Consider the following 13,719-nt stretch of genomic DNA (forward strand, 5'->3'; position numbering starts at 1 on the left):
TTTAACTCAAGATATTTTTTGAAACTGATGACAAAAAATGTTTTTAATTGAAACTAACTTCAATTTTTAAGTTAAGGAAAGCATTTTTATTAAGTACATGCTACTAGGTATTTTTAAGTGTCACTAACTCACAATTCTAAGTTAAAGAAACACTTTTCTATAAGCACTTTGTACTAGGTATTTTCTTTTGGAAGTGCTAATCAAATTTCAGTATAGCTAACTTAAATATTGCTATTACCTATAACAAAACTACAGTATTTTAATTCTCAGTAAGCAATTGTACTTTAACGTCATCTTAAAGTTTTTAAGTTTGATGAAGCTGTATAAACTCTCCTGTAATTGGAAACTTTCCTTACCTTTGACTTAAAATTGCATATTAGTGAACTTAAGTTCCTTGTTGAAACTGATCACATAAATTATATTAAGTAGCTTTAACTCAAGATCCCTAAATACACACACACTGGACTATACATTAAAATACAGGTTAACACACAATTCAAATGCATGTTACTCATTTATTAAGTAACCATCACATTAACCAAACATCAACAATAAATACAGTTTGGCTAATGCTGCATTGCTGCATGTCACAGCAGGTTTCAGCTTCCCAAAATGAATTTCTGAAAGGAAAAGCACTTTTTCTGTCTTAACTTTAAATTGTAACCAAGTGCCTCACAAGCTGCAAACTTGTCTTCAAATTTCTCCTGGCCAGGTGAGCAGAACAAACATGGTGGATGCAGACACTGCTTACCTCACAGTTTTGGGTCTGGCGACAGTTAATGAGCAGTTTCGTACGTGACCTCACACTGGGGTTCATTTAAAATATTTGAGTTCAATTACAAATACAGTGCCTTGCGAAAGTATTCGGCCCCCTTGAACTTTGCGACCTTTTGCCACATTTCAGGCTTCAAACATAAAGATATAAAACTGTAAGTTTTTGTGAAGAATCAACAACAAGTGGGACACAATCATGAAGTGGAACGAAATTTATTGGATATTTCAAACTTTTTTAACAAATAAAAAACAGAAAAATTGGGTGTGCAAAATTATTCAGCCCCTTTACTTTCAGTGCAGCAAACTCTCTCCAGAAGTTCAGTGAGGATCTCTGAATGATCCAATGTTGACCTAAATGACTAATGATGATAAATAGAATCCACCTGTGTGTAATCAAGTCTCCGTATAAATGCACCTGCAGTCTCAGAGGTCCGTTTAAAGCGCAGAGAGCATCATGAAGAACAAGGAACACACCAGGAAGGTCCGAGATACTGTTGTGGAGAAGTTTAAAACGGATTTGGATACAAAAAAATTTCCCAAGCTTTAAACATCCCAAGGAGCACTGTGCAAGCGATAATATTGAAATGGAAGGAGTATCAGACCACTGCAAAGCTACCAAGACCTGGCCGTCCCTCTAAACCTTCAGCTCATACAAGGAGAAGACTGATCAAAGATGCAGCCAAGAGGCCCATGATCACTCTGGATGAACTGCAGAGATCTACAGCTGAGGTGGGAGACTCTGTCCATAGGACAACAATCAGTCGTATACTGCACAAATCTGGCCTTTATGGAAGAGTGGCAAGAAGAAAGCCATTTCTTAAAGATATCCATAAAAAGTGTCGTTTAAAGTTTGCCACAAGCCACCTGGGAGACACACCAAACATGTGGAAGAAGGTGCTCTGGTCAGACGAAACCAAAATCGAACTTTTTGGCAACAATGCAAAACGTTATGTTTGGCGTAAAAGCAACACAGCTCATCACCCTGAACACACCATCCCCACTGTCAAACATGGTGGTGGCAGCATCATGGTTTGGGCCTGCTTTTCTTCAGCAGGGACAGGGAAGATGGTTAAAATTGATGGGAAGATGGATGGAGCCAAATACAGGACCATTCTGGAAGGAAACCTGATGGAGTCTGCAAAAGACCTGAGACTGGGACGGAGATTTGTCTTCCAACAAGACAATGATCCAAAACATAAAGCAAAATCTACAATGGAATGGTTCACAAATAAACATATCCAGGTGTTAGAATGGCCAAGTCAAAGTCCAGACCTGAATCCAATCGAGAATCTGTGGAAAGAACTGAAAACGGGGCTGAATAATTTTGCACGGCCAATTTTTCAGTTTTTTATTTGTTAAAAACGTTTGAAATATCCAATAAATTTCGTTCCACTTCATGGTTGTGTCCCACTTGTTGTTGATTCTTCACAAAAAATTACAGTTTTATATCTTTATGTTTGAAGCCTGAAATGTGGCAAAAGGTCGCAAAGTTCAAGGGGGCCGAATACTTTCGCAAGGCACTGTACAACGTAAACTAGGTGAGAACTGTAAACTTCAAATTACAAATCTGTAGAAATGACACAAAACAGTTGTGCCCTGTTAGATTTTTACCCGGTTCTTTTATTGAAAGAGTGAGAAGAGAAGGCAGGAGAGGACTGTATAAAATCAACAGAAAGTTTACTCAAAGTCTGGGCACAGGTCAGATAAGGAAGCGCTGGGATCAGAGAAACAGAGCTCCCGCCGGAAATCTGTTCTTTCCACCATGAGTTATGTTTTCTTGTTACATTTCTCTTCTCAGACTGAGTCCACCCTGTACAGAGGTACGACATTTCACGCTTCGTAATCCTATTGGCCATTTGGTGTGAGCAAGTCAACCTCTGCCCACGCCTGCTTGCTGAAATGTGATCTAGACCAGGTGTGTGTGTGTGTGTGTGTTGTGATTTTCAGGCTGGCAGCTAATCAATGAATACTGAACAATTTGTCTGTGCTACAGGCCCTCTATCTGTCTAGGCTATTGCAGGACAAAAGCAGGACCTAGTGAGTATGCTAAATGGGCCAGGTGGTGATCTCAGGTTGTAGGCCCCCTGTCTCTGCAAAAACATACTGCAGCTTTAACAAGACCATCAATATTTTTATATCACCAGTGGCTCCAATAATTATGTGTTATGTCAAAAAGGTCCAGAATCATGGAACCACAGATAATTAGCACCAATTTGCTGCGTAGCAAAGTTAGCAACCTAGCTCATGAACAGTTGAGCATTTAGTCACTAAGGAGTTGACATTTTTCCAGTAGTTGCAGGAGGCCAAATCAGAGCTAAAAGAATATGGACTACTTACAATTAGTCCAAATACAAATGCTCTGTTTGCTCTGTATAACTTAGTAGGCAACTGCAGTGCTGACAAGTCCCACAACATAATGTGTTCTGCTCCCCCCAGCTGGCCAAAAAATAAATGAATATGGCTTTAAGAGCTTATTAATGATAAAGCATCAGACTTTCTACACAATAATATTTGACTGTACAATAATACATGATGTCATGTAGCATTTCTGTAAGTGGACACAAAATGCTGTGAAAACTCCGCATATCAATATTTCCATGCGAAAATGAAGAGTCGGAGTGAAAATGGCAATCAGCTCCTCAGCCAATCAAAGGCGCCCTATTCCCGCATCCCACCCTCCTCCTCCTCCTCCTCCCCCTCCAAGTCTCTCACAGCTCAGTGCTCTGCTCCAAAATCCGGTTAGACCATGTAACCCACCGAGGGCAGGAGCACCAAGGCTTCTCACTGTCATCCGAAAAGCGAACCAAACGACAGTGACAACACAGCAGCGACCACTTTTCAATGGGGCACAGCCAGAGCCAAGGAGCCATTTAGTGGCGTTGAAGGAAACGATCTGAAGGTAGGTGGAACTGAGCTTGTTCAGCAGTAGAGTGGTTGTTTACAGACTGCGTTACCGGCTGTTTTCCTTCTAGTAAACGCGCTGACTCTTATTTTGCTGGTGAAAGTTCCCTATGGGGAACCCAACTTCAGATTTTCTGTTCCCTATGTGGAGACACCTGTGTAAATGTTACCGTGGTACAAACAGTTTGACTTTGGATGTTCAGACAGTCGGCGAGGCTAATCCTCAATAACTTTTAAAAGGCTTTTGGTCCACATTTTGTTCTCTGTGTGTCTTAAACAAACTTCTTATCCATCCTAGACGCCACAGTTCCACGCACAACCATGTAAGGTCTTACACCTTGTTTTCGTCCAATAGCTTCCTCATTTTCCAAGTTAAAGCAGCATTAACTAAGATTTAGCACAGATTTGGATAAACCAAGTAAAAAAATATCTAGAAGTGTTTTTTTCTCCCTGCTGTACTAAACCCCACCCCAACCCCCATTATAATCAGGCCGTGTGTTTATTTCTTGCCCTCTATGGCCAGTGTTGTTAGACTCCAGATCTCCCTTCTTCTACGCCCCCTATCTGAGGTAATAAGATGCGTTTTTCAGACCAGTATGGCTCATTTCAAAGACAAACCATGGAGACTCCCTGTGCAGATACAACCCAGGATGGGAGCAGAGCTGTTGGATCCAAGAGGCTGTGCTCTGGAGCACAGAACTTCTTCTTTTTCAAAGGACTAAACATTTCAGTTTGAGTGTTATTTCTGTATCCAGTTTTAGATTTCCAAACTCTCTCCACTATTGCAGAAGTAGCTCAGACATTTCCCTCTTTCTGACCTTTTAAAACTTTCTTCCGAGGCAGTATACTGACTGCATTCGATGTCAAAATAATGACTGAACAGTAAAATATTTAATGATTATACTGTCTAAATGTGGTTAGCGCTGTCGCCTCACAGCAAGAAGGTTCCAGGCTCAATCCCTGGCCTTTCTGTGTGGAGTTTACATGTTCTCCCTCTGCCTGCGTCGGTTCTCTTTGGGTACTCCAGCTTCCTCCCACAGTCCAAAGACATGCAGCTTAGGTTGATTGGTGACCCTTAAATTGCCCACAGGAGTGTGTGTGTGTGTGTGTGTGTGCGTGTGTGGTTGTCTGTCTGTCTCTGTGTGACCTGTCTTGCCCATTGTCAGCTCGTATTGCTTCAAGATTTCCCACAACGCTCTTCAGGATAAGTGGTATAGATAATGGTTGGATGGTTATGTCAGTAAGTATATATCTGAATTGCCCCAGGGGTTGCCTTCCCAAATCTGTTGGCACACCCAGTCCCCCAGAACACACCCAAGGGCAGGTGGCTGATAGAGATAGAGCTCTGGGAGGACAAAATGTAGTTTTTGGAGAATGCCTCTATGTTGATTAAAATATGTATTAAAACACTGGTGGCAGACATTATTGATGTGGAGACTGCCCTCATTACCTCTGATGATACATTTTCTATTATAAGATGTGTTCAGACTTTGTAAGAGTTAAGCATTCTATGTTGCATCCGGTGTGGTAAAAGCATTTTGCTTCCCGGGCCCAGAATAGTTACAGAAACACATTCAGCGAGACATCAGAGTCTGAAGAGTCAGCTGTAACAGTGTGTTTTACACATATGCATAGTTTTGGACAGCGGGCATCTCAGAAGAAATTTCTTATTAAAAACTGTTGTGCCGTGGTTTTGTACAGGAAAAGATGTCAGGCTTGGCCAAATATAGAAGTACAAATAAAGTGACCTGGTGACATGAACCAGTTCTGTGCTGAACACACACAAGGCGCCTCTATGCCAAATAGAGGTGAGATTAGTGCATCCTAAGTAAATAAGAATGTTGACAGTAATATGATGGATTGCATTTCATCCAATGATACTAAATGCCAAGGACAGCCAGCAAGAAACCACAACCTTTGCACATCTAAAGCAGTCTGTCGTGTTATGTAGGCTCAACTTGAGCAGGATCCACAGACCCAGCACGTCAGAAGGGTCGCTATCACTGATGGGTTTGATTTGATTTGATTTGATTTATTCTTTCAAGCATGTAAAAACAGTTGATATGACAACACATAATTTTACACATAATCCAATATCAATTTGCTTATACCTAGTACATGCTTGAATGGAGTAGGAAGAAGTCAGACTTATCCAGTCCTACCCCATGACATCATCTTACCAGCATGGGTTTGCAAGCAATAAATGATTCTCTTCTACACCACACAAGTATTATACTAAAAAAAGATTATAACAGTGTTAACATTCTTACATAATTACATTCTTAAATAATTATCTTCTACACCACACAAGTAATATACTAAAGAATTATTACAAAGTGTACACCACACCCACAATTGTCCATGTAATTAATCATTGAGCCTGTTCTTGCATATATCTTGATTGACACATACCTTTATATTTATGTTTAAACTCGTCAATTCTATTACTATTTTTTATGTCCACACTTAAATTATTCCATAGTTTTACCCCACTTATGGAAATACAAAATCTTTTTTTGGTTGTACGTATAGCATGAATTTTTAAATTTAACTGACCCCTTAAATTGTATCCCCCTTCCCTTTCATTAAATAGTTTTTGAATTCCACCAGGTAATAAATTGTTCCTGGCTTTATACAAAAACACAGCAGTCTTATATCCCACTAAATCAAAAAAGTCCACTCTACTGGACTCAACTGTTCTACTCTGTCTACTCCACTTCAGTCTACCAGTTCACTTGACTGTGCTTCAGACCACTTCAAGGATAAGCTCACTTTATTTTAATCTGCATTTCCCGTATCACCTTCTCTGTGGTACACATTCAGGGAACAAGAAGTTGTTACCGGGGCAAGGGTTTAGCCTCTGAAAGAGTTCAGAATAAATGTAATGTCAGTCAAATGGTTTGTCGTGCTTCTCTGAGTCAAAGATTAGGCTTGGGCTGCAGGCTGAGGCTACCTACCCAGGCCTAATCTTTGCTTTCCTTCTGACTCAGAGAAGCATGACATTACATTTATTCTGAACTCTCTCAGAAGCTAACCTTTTGTTTTCCTGAATCTCTACAATTAAAGTAATGATAGCAAAACCACTGTTAAAAGAAACAGAGCAGGTTCCAAAAAGCAACGTTATCATCACATCACCCTGTTAATGTATAATATAAATAATTTAGGTCCCAAAACAGAACCCTGAGGCACTCCACATACAATGTCCAGCTCACTCGATTGGTATTCACCCAACTTCACAAATTGACGCCTCTGTGTCAAATAACTTCTAATCCAGTTCAGAACCATTCCTCTGATCCCATATTTTTCTAACTTATCCATTAATAACTCATGATTGATTGTGTCAAATGATTTTTTTAGGTCAATAAATATTCCCATCGTGTATTTCTTCTCATCCATAGCGCTTGTAATGTCCTCCATTAGGCGGGTGGGTGAGGCCTGACATGTAATACAATCATTTTTTGAATATCGCCATTTTTCAGTGTGCAACAGAATCCTGGGGAGACTCAAGAATTATGAAGATGAGGAAACAAACAAATGTTGATTACTTTGGCACTGATATAGTGGACTGTAATCGATGTAGTAGAAAGCACAGTAAGCCAGGCTGAAAAAACCAACTGGATTTGGTTTTAGGTAGAAGACGTTTCACCTCTCATCCAAGAGGCTTCATCAGTTCTGTCCAACTGGTGGTGAGCAGGAGATATTTATCCCCCTGGGTGGTGTTTCAGTCCTTCAATAGCCAACAATGTCCTCTAACGACTGACATGTTGCGGTTCCAGTCCTTTGGTGGCCAACAATGTCCCCTAAAGAATGAGTCATGTATGGCCCAGTATCGGTGAGCGTCGTTACCTGTCTTTGAACCCTCACCTGTGGACTGACGCCTATTGTCCTGGTGGGCATGTTTGGGCAGAGATCTGAAAAACAGAGTTGTAGATGGATGACAAGTTGTGTCTTAGTCCACCACCCCTATTTAGTGAGGAGTGTTCTATTTGAACAAAAATAGCTTCCTTAACTCCCCCTTCAAACCAGCGATGTTCTCTGGAGAGGATCTGGACTTCACTGTCCTCAAAAGAATGTCCTTTGCCCTTCAGGTGGAGGTGGACTGCTGACTCTGGTCCACTGGAGTTGGCCCTCCTGTGTTGGGCCATGCGTTTGTGAAGTGGCTGCTTAGTTTCACCAATGTACAAGTCGTTATACTCCTGACTACACTTAATTGCTTAATCACTGGTGTTTAGAAGGAGCAAAAGACACACAATGACGTGGTGAGGCAGTCAGCATTTACAAAGCAGTTAGGCCAAATTAAGTACACAGACATTCACTCTACGTTTGGTACTGATTATATCAAATATCTACAAGTAACTCTCTTTGAGGTCAACTTACTGTGCTCTCTAAGCTAAATCAAAGTGTCAGACTAAGTTTAATAACTATTTGAAGTATCTAAGTTGAAAAATAAGGACGCTATTGGAAGAAAACAAGATGTAATACTGCATAAATAAAAGCTAAAAAGATGATGTGCATTAGATTGTTGCATCTAGGATGGATAAGAAGTTTGTTTAAAATATATAGACAAAATATGGAAAGGTTTTTGAGAAAGGAGACACACCACAGCTGTTTTAGCCACACTGCAAGCAATTTATAGATGATCCCTAAGTATAGCTCTTCATTTGCCCTGTGGTCCGTCATTCGCCCTGACCTTTCAAAGCAACTACAGTTAAACGCTGAGCCGTGGGTAAGAAATGCCACCTGTGCAACATTGGGGAAGGTTTGTTCTGTACTGCACAGCAAGTCTGGTAACAGTCGATAAAGTCTTTTAAAAGTTATTGAGGATTAGCCTCGTTGAATGTCTGAATATCCAATGTCAAACTGTCTACACCATGGTGCTCATGTTTATTCTTTAACTGTATAGTAAACTGCAAGGACTGTGGGAAGCGCTAGATTATATAACCAAAAAAAAACTTAGTCTTGCACATTCTTACCACAACACAGAGGAGCAGGTAGAGAAATGAATAAAAAAAAAACAGATGAATTTGCTGTGGTAAGCTATTGCCCTGGATTGGATTTACAGACTCATGAAAACACTGACACCTTAGTAAAATCAAATTGTTTAGTTTTCTGTGCCTCTGGGTTATCTCTGTTCTCTACGTACAGTCTTAGCTGTGAGCATTTCCTTCACATGGAATGACAGGGATAGGTTATTTATTTAGTGGTGTTTGCATTTAGATGTGTGATCACCATCCTTGCTCCTGTAGAAGCATTTGAACTTACACCAGGCATGATCTTATCACAGTAGCTTTGTTCTTTCAAGTTTGGGAGGGTCAAGTCAGTCTGCACTGCTATTTGACCCAAATACCTCCAGCATTAACTGATCATACAATGCTTATAGTAAAAGTAAAAGCAGGTCCAGGACTATGTATCACACATGTTTTGGACAGGAACTTCAAAGTATTGTTTTTTCTTGGACATATGACTTCCAGATGATTTAACCCTCAGACATTATTGTGACATATCATTTTAGTTGGAGACTGTATGAAAATGACTGTGGTGGGGAGTGGGGCTTAACTTTCACTTTTAAATACAGCAAAACCTCCGGTGTTTGTATGCATTCACACTTTTTCCACATTTGTACCTGTGAGGCAATGAAATACAGGAGTTCCATTTGGCTTATACACACCAAAACACAGCACCATGGTTTGTGGTCCTCACAGACAGGATTGTTCCATTCTCACGGCATCATGCGTTTTATCTTTGGGTGTGATGATCTCTGGCAAATACAGAAGTACATCTCACAAAGTCATCAAACAGGAATGTGTGCTTGCATGTCTGTTATTGGCCACCACAGCACCTTGCTGGATGACATCATTGTTGCATTGCAGAAAAAGAACCAGACGCTTATTCCTGAATAGGGTCATGGGGGGTTGGAGCCAATCCCAGCTGACACTAGGCGAGAGGCGGGGTCCATCCTGGACACGTCACCAGTCTGTCACATCGCTGACATGTAGACAGACAACCACACACACCCACACACTTCTACAGGCAATTTAGAGTCACCAATCAACCTAAGCTGCATGTCTTTGGACTGTGGGAGGATGCCGGAGCACCTGGAGAGAACCCACGCAGGCACAGGGAGAACATGCAAACAGAGAGTCGGCCAGGGCTTGAACCTGGAACCTTCTTGCTGTGACAGCGCTAACCACCGTGCCGCTGTCAGTTAGAATTAAGTTAACTAATTCAATTATGATTTTTGCTGCAGATAACTTGAAGGTACTTGATTAGGGTTATAAAATTGATTTTGTTTTTGTCTACAGTAACCTTGAAGTGCCATTTATATTCAGATTTTTCTGCCTGTCTTTGATTCCTGTGATTTTCAGTTCGGTCAGCAGCTTCAAGGCAGAGCTGCAAGCTCCACGGGTTTATGATAAGAGATGTCATCTTTTAGGTATTTTTAGTCAGATAGATATTGGATAGATACTTTATGTATTAGAAATGTTTAGTGGAGATAGGATGTCTAGTTAGACTGTTAAATGCTTAGGTTTGCTTATGAGTTTCTACAGGGTACTTCTGGTCAAGGATACCAGAGAGAAGAGTTGATGACTGTCAGCAGACAGGGTGTTCAATATTATTATTACGATGTGTATAACTGTAGCCTTAGCCATAATATGTTCCTATGTTCAAGTCACGACATGTACTAGAGGTCGTGAGAATGTTTTTAGTTACACACCACTTAACCAACAGACATACACATTCACACGTTGATTTGCTTCATGTTTTGACTACTGCTAGAGCCAGCTGCAGAGCTGGTAACAGAGACGTCCCGGTTGATGTTTCTGTGTAGTATGGGGCTAGCCCAACCGAGGTGATATAATGTATAGGCCTGGTGGGCTCAGGGTCTTGCATCTTACATCTGCCTGCGTGCATGTTGGAGGTGCAAGACACTTGAGCGTGTAATGGTAATTTTACCTGTGATCCTTTGAATAAATCAGCACTGTTCTGAAGTTACTTGGACTGCCTCGTCTCTCAGAGTTAGCATGGTAAGACGGACCTACCCTACACATCTCTGGCTGGACAGGGAGGCAGCCACTCGAGTTACTGGTGGGCGAGTGAATTCTCCCTGTCGGGGATGTTAACACTGAATGCTTTCACAGGAGCGACAGTGATGTCTGTACTGTAACCCTGCAATCCAACACGTAGTTTAGCTGCAGAAACCTCAGACTGGAGCTCTGGTTTTGCTATTAAAGAATGAAATACCAGCTGTTTGCATGAATTCAAATGATATTGGCTCTCTTGGTAAACAGATTGTCTTAACAACAACAACAGAAGTTTTATAAAATGTGGGGGGAAAAAAGGTTTCCTCATTTCTGTTGTTATTCAGTTTCATACTTTTATTTAAGATGTACCATACCATACCAACTTTATTTATAAAGCACTAAAACAACCAAGGTGGACCAAAGTGCTGTACATTACAATAAACAATAAATCAAAGACACAACCCACAAGCACAAATAAGATCAACACCAAATATAAAAACATAAGTCAATAAAAATAAATAAAATCAACACCAATATAAAATATCAAAACGCCAACGAGAATAAATGAGTTTTTAAAAGAGACTTAAAAACAGACAAAGAAGAAGCTTGTCTGATAGGCAGCGGTAAATCGTTCCAAAGTTTGGGACCAGCGACTGCAAAGGCCCGGTCGCCTCTAAGCTTGCGCTTGGTTCTTGGCATGCTCAAAAGAAGCTGATTGGCTGACCTCAGAGAACGTGTGGGTGTGTGCCAGTGAAGCAATTCGGATAAATAAGATGGTGCAGAGCCATGAAGGGATTTAAAAACAAAAAGTAAAATTTTATAATGAACCCTAAAATAAACAGGTAACCAGTGCAGGGAAGCTAAAACTGGAGAGATGTGCTCATATTTTTCATACCTGTTAAAAGACGCGCTGCAGCATTTTGGACCATCTGGAAGTGAGTGATGGAAGACTCACCCATCCCCAGATGCAATGTGTTGCAGTAATCCAGTCGGGAGGTGATAAAAGCATGAATAAGTGTCTCAAAGTGTCGTCTAGAGACCAATTAAGACCACTGTCTTAATTGAAAAAAAAACTAGATTTAACGACAGCTGCAATTTGGCCGTCAAATTTCAGGTCAGAATTCGTCTTAACACCCAGATTTAAAATATTTTTTTTATTGTATTGAGCCAAAAAGCCCAAGTCAATGGAAGGTGACCCAGCAGAATTGCCAAACACTCTCACCTCAGTCTTCTCCTCATTCAGCTTCAAAAAATTAAAAGCAAGCCAAGATTTAATGTCATCGAAACATTCAAGCAGTGTCCTAACACAAGAGTTTGCCTTTTTAACCGGTAAATAAAGCTGGCTATCATCTGCGTAAAAATGAAAGGAGATGCCGTGTTTCCTAAGTATAGAGCTGAGTGGGAGAAGATAAAGGGAAAAAAGAAGTGGTCCAAAAACTGAGCCTGGCAGAACCCCATACAAAAGGGGCTCAGAAGAAGACACAGCATCCCCAAGCTTGATTTGATTTGATTTGATTTATTCTTTCAAGCATGTAAAACAGTTGATATGACAACACACATACACATAATCCAATATCAATTTGCTTATACCTAGTACATGCTTGAATGGAGTAGGAAGAAGTCAGACTTATCCAGTCCTACCCCATGACATCATCTTACCATCATTGGTTTGCATGCAGTAAATGTTTCACTTCTACCCAGTATTGTACTAAAAAAAGATTATAACAGTGTTAACATTCTTACATAATTACATTCTTAAATAATTATCTTCTACACCACACAAGTAATATACTAAAGAATTATTACAATGTACCTTCAAAACAATGGGAAGATGAGGGTGAAAGATACGACTCGTGGGGATAGGTTTTGTAGTGAAGTCTTCCGGTTCTTTTTACCATGCTAACTCTGAGAGACGAGGCAGTCCAAGTAGCTTCAAAACAGTGCTGATTTAGTCAATGAACACAGGTAAAAATTAACATTACACGCTCAGGTATCTTGCACCTCCAATATGCCAGCAGCCAGATGTAAGATGAAAGACCCTGAGCCCACCAGGCCTATACATTTTATCACCTCGGTTGGGCTAGCCCCATACTACACAGAAACGTCAACCGGGAGGTCTCTGTTACCAGCTCTGCAGCTGGCTCTAGCAGTAGTCAAAACTTGAAGCAAATCAACGTGTGAATGTGTATGTCTGTTGGTTAAGTGGTGTGTAACTAAAAACATTCTCACGACCTCTAGTACATGTTGTGTCTTAAACATAAGAACATTATGGCTAAGGCTACAGTTATACACATCGTAATAATAATATTAAACACCTTGTCTGCTGACAGTCATCAACTCTTCTTTCTGGTATCCTTGACCAGAAGTACCCTGTAGAAACTCATAAGCATGACTAAGCATTTAACAGTCTAACTAGACATCCTATCTCCACTAAACATTTCTAATACATACAGTATCTATCCAATATCTATCTGACTAAAAATACTTAACAACACATACCTTTATATTTATGTTTAAACTCGTCAATTCTATTACTATTTTTTATGTCCACACTTAAATTATTCCATAGTTTTACCCCACTTATGGAAATACAAAATCTTTTTTTGGTTGTACGTATAGCATGAATTTTTAAATTTAACTGACCCCTTAAATTGTATCCCCCTTCCCTTTCATTAAATAGTTTTTGAATTCCACCAGGTAATAAATTGTTCCTGGCTTTATACAAAAACACAGCAGTCTTATATCCCACTAAATCAAAAAATTTTAACAATTTAGACTGTATGAAAGCTACATTGGTGTGATCCCTATATCCCATCTTATGCACAATTCTTATCGCTCTTTTTTGTAATATATACAATGGTTGAAGTGAGCTTTTGTATGTATTTCCCAAGTTTTCAACGCCATACTCTAAGTATGGTAAAATCAATGAAGAATACAAAATATGTAGTGCTTTCCCATCCAAAATATATCTAACCCTTGCCAATATCAATATATTTTTTGCTATTTTATTCTGAACATATCT

The 13,719-nt window shown here is 40.0% G+C and overlaps 1 protein-coding gene across 1 annotated transcript in view; it reads left to right on the forward strand.

Annotated features, from left to right (window-relative positions):
* Nucleotides 1-3,460: 3,460 nt before the first annotated feature.
* The window catches only part of rin2a (Ras and Rab interactor 2a), a 45,757-nt gene continuing 35,498 nt past the window's right edge, over nt 3,461-13,719 (forward strand). Inside the window, 1 exon segment of the mRNA XM_020594153.1 lies at nt 3,461-3,673. The gene's annotated coding sequence lies outside the window, so the exon portion shown is untranslated.

Source organism: Monopterus albus, unplaced genomic scaffold, assembly GCF_001952655.1.
Source record: "Monopterus albus unplaced genomic scaffold, M_albus_1.0 scaffold22.1, whole genome shotgun sequence".
NCBI classification, from domain to species: Eukaryota; Metazoa; Chordata; class Actinopteri; order Synbranchiformes; family Synbranchidae; genus Monopterus; species Monopterus albus.